This window comes from Nerophis lumbriciformis, linkage group LG15 (genome assembly GCF_033978685.3).
Source record: "Nerophis lumbriciformis linkage group LG15, RoL_Nlum_v2.1, whole genome shotgun sequence".
Classification (NCBI taxonomy): Eukaryota; Metazoa; Chordata; class Actinopteri; order Syngnathiformes; family Syngnathidae; genus Nerophis; species Nerophis lumbriciformis.
The window spans coordinates 30,531,537-30,534,532 of NC_084562.2; positions in this window are offsets into that span (position 1 = coordinate 30,531,537).

Consider the following 2,996-nt stretch of genomic DNA (forward strand, 5'->3'; position numbering starts at 1 on the left):
TCTCCTAGCTGGAAGTCCAAAAAAAAGGCGTGAATTTGACTAAGTGTCTAGGAGCATTTCCCTTTAAGAAGGCCGACGTGCTATGGTTCTCCACCTGGGTACGGAACGCCAAATTAGTCCCTCTCCTAGCTGGAAGTCCAAAAAAAAGGCGTGAATTTGACTAAGTGTCTAGGAGCATTTCCCTTTAAGAAGGCCGACGTGCTATGGTTCTCCACCTGGGTACGGAACGCCAAATTAGTCCCTCTCCTAGCTGGAAGTCCAAAAAAAAGGCGTGAATTTGACTAAGTGTCTAGGAGCATTTCCCTTTAAGAAGGCCGACCTGCTATGGTTCTCCACCCGGGTACGGAAAGCAAAATTAGTCCCTCTCCTCGCTGGAAGTCCAAAAAAAAAAGGCGTGAATTTGACTAAGTGCCTAGGAGCATTTCCCTTTAAGAAGGCCGACGTGCTATGGTTCTCCACCTGGGTCAGGAAAGCAAAATTGTCCCTCTCCTCGCTGGAAGTCCAAAAAAAAGGCGTGAATTTGACTAAGTGCCTAGGAGCATTTCCCTTTAAGAAGGCCGACGTGCTATGGTTCTCCACCTGGGTCAGGAAAGCAAAATTGTCCCTCTCCTCGCTGGAAGTCCAAAAAAAAGGCGTAAATTTGACTAAGTGCCTAGGAGGATGTCCCTTTAAGAAGGCTGACCTGCTATGGTTCTCCACCCGGGTACGGAAAGCAAAATTAGTCCCTCTCCTCGCTGGAAGTCCAAAAAAAAGGCGTAAATTTGACTAAGTGCCTAGGAGGATGTCCCTTTAAGAAGGCTGACCTGCTATGGTTCTCCACCCGGGTACGGAAAGCAAAATTAGTCCCTCTCCTCGCTGGAAGTCCAAAAAAAAGGTGTAAATTTGACTAAGTGCCTAGGAGGATGTCCCTTTAAGAAGGCCGACGTGCTATGGTCCTCCACCTGGGTCAGGAACGCAAAATTGTCCCTCTCCTCGCTGGAAGTCCAAAAAAAAGGCGGAAATTTGACTAAGTGCCATCATTTTAGAGTACCAGGACTATAGTGGGGGAATTGGAGCCCTCTGGTGGACACTCGCTGCAAATGCACCCTGAATTAAAGACATTATTTCCAGTTCTTTTGGGGCCCTATTTTCAGGCGTAAATTTGACTAAGTGTCTAGGGGCATGTCCCTTTAAGAAGGCCGACCTGCTATGGTTCTCCACCTGGGTCTGGAACGCAAAATTAGTCCCTCTCCTAGCTGGAAGTCCAAAAAAAAAGGCGTGAATTTGACTAAGTGTCTAGGAGGATGTCCCCTTAAGAAGGCCGACGTGCCTTGGTTCTCTACCTGGGTACGGAACGCCAAATTAGTCCCTCTCCTCGCTGGAAGTCCAAAAAAAAAGGTGTAAATTTGACTAAGTGCCTAGGAGCATGTCCCTTTAAGAAGGCCGACCTGCTATGGTTCTCCACCTGGGTCAGGAACGCCAAATTGTCCCTCTCCTCGCTGGAAGTCCAAAAAAAAGGCGTGAATTTGACTAAGTGCCTAGGAGGATGTCCCTTTAAGAAGGCCGACGTGCTATGGTTCTCCACCTGGGTCAGGAAAGCAAAATTGTCCCTCTCCTCGCTGGAAGTCCAAAAAAAAAAGGTGTAAATTTGACTAAGTGTCTAGGAGCATTTCCCTTTAAGAAGGCCGACCTGCTATGGTTCTCCACCTGGGTCAGGAACGCCAAATTGTCCCTCTCCTCGCTGGAAGTCCAAAAAAAAGGCGTGAATTTGACTAAGTGCCTAGGAGCATTTCCCTTTAAGAAGGCCGACGTGCTATGGTTCTCCACCCGGGTACGGAAAGCAAAATTAGTCCCTCTCCTCGCTGGAAGTCCAAAAAAAAGGCGTAAATTTGACTAAGTGCCTAGGAGGATGTCCCTTTAAGAAGGCTGACCTGCTATGGTTCTCCACCCGGGTGCGGAAAGCAAAATTAGTCCCTCTCCTCGCTGGAAGTCCAAAAAAAAGGCGGAAATTTGACTAAGTGCCTAGGAGGATGTCCCTTTAAGAAGGCTGACCTGCTATGGTTCTCCACCCGGGTACGGAAAGCAAAATTAGTCCCTCTCCTCGCTGGAAGTCCAAAAAAAAGGCGTAAATTTGACTAAGTGCCTAGGAGCATTTCCCTTTAAGAAGGCCGACCTGCTATGGTTCTCCACCCGGGTCCGGAACTCAAAATTAGTCCCTCTCCTAGTTGGAAGTCATCAAAAAAAGGCGGAAATTTGACTAAGTGCCATCATTTTAGAGTACCAGGACTATAGCTGGGGAATTGGAGCCCTCTGGTGGACACTCGCTGCAAATGCACCCTGAATTAAACACATTATTTCCAGTTCTTTTGGTGTTCCCGGGGAATGAGAGGCCTTTTGTGGGCCAGAAAGAGTGGGGGACCCTTGGAGCCCCTATTTTCAGACAGTTTGGCTTATTTCGGTGACGCCGGGGCGTCCATCAGGTCTTCCCGGGGAATGAGAGGCCTTTTGTGGCCATATGTCAACAAAAGAGTGGGGAAATGGAGCCCTCCGGTGGACTCCCGCTGCAAATGCACCCCCCAAATTAAATACATTAATTCCAGGCCTTTTGGGGCCCTATATTCAGACGGTGTGTAGCCCTCCAGTGGACTCCCGCCTCCAATGCACCCCCCAAATTAAAGACATCACCCCCCAAATTAAAGGCATCATTTCCAGTTCTTTTGGGGCCCTATTTTCAGACAGTTTGGCGGATTTCCTTGACGCCGGGGAGTCCTACAGGTGTTCCCGGGGAATGAGAGGCCTTTTGTGGGCCAGAAAGAGTGGGGAACCCTTGGAGCCCCTATTTTCAGACAGTTTGGCTTATTTCGGTGACGCCGGGGCGTCCATCAGGTCTTCCCGGGGAATGAGAGGCCTTTTGTGGCCATATGTCAACAAAAGAGTGGGGAAATGGAGCCCTCCGGTGGACTCCCGCTGCAAATGCACCCCCCAAATTAAATACATTAATTCCAGGCCTTTTGGGG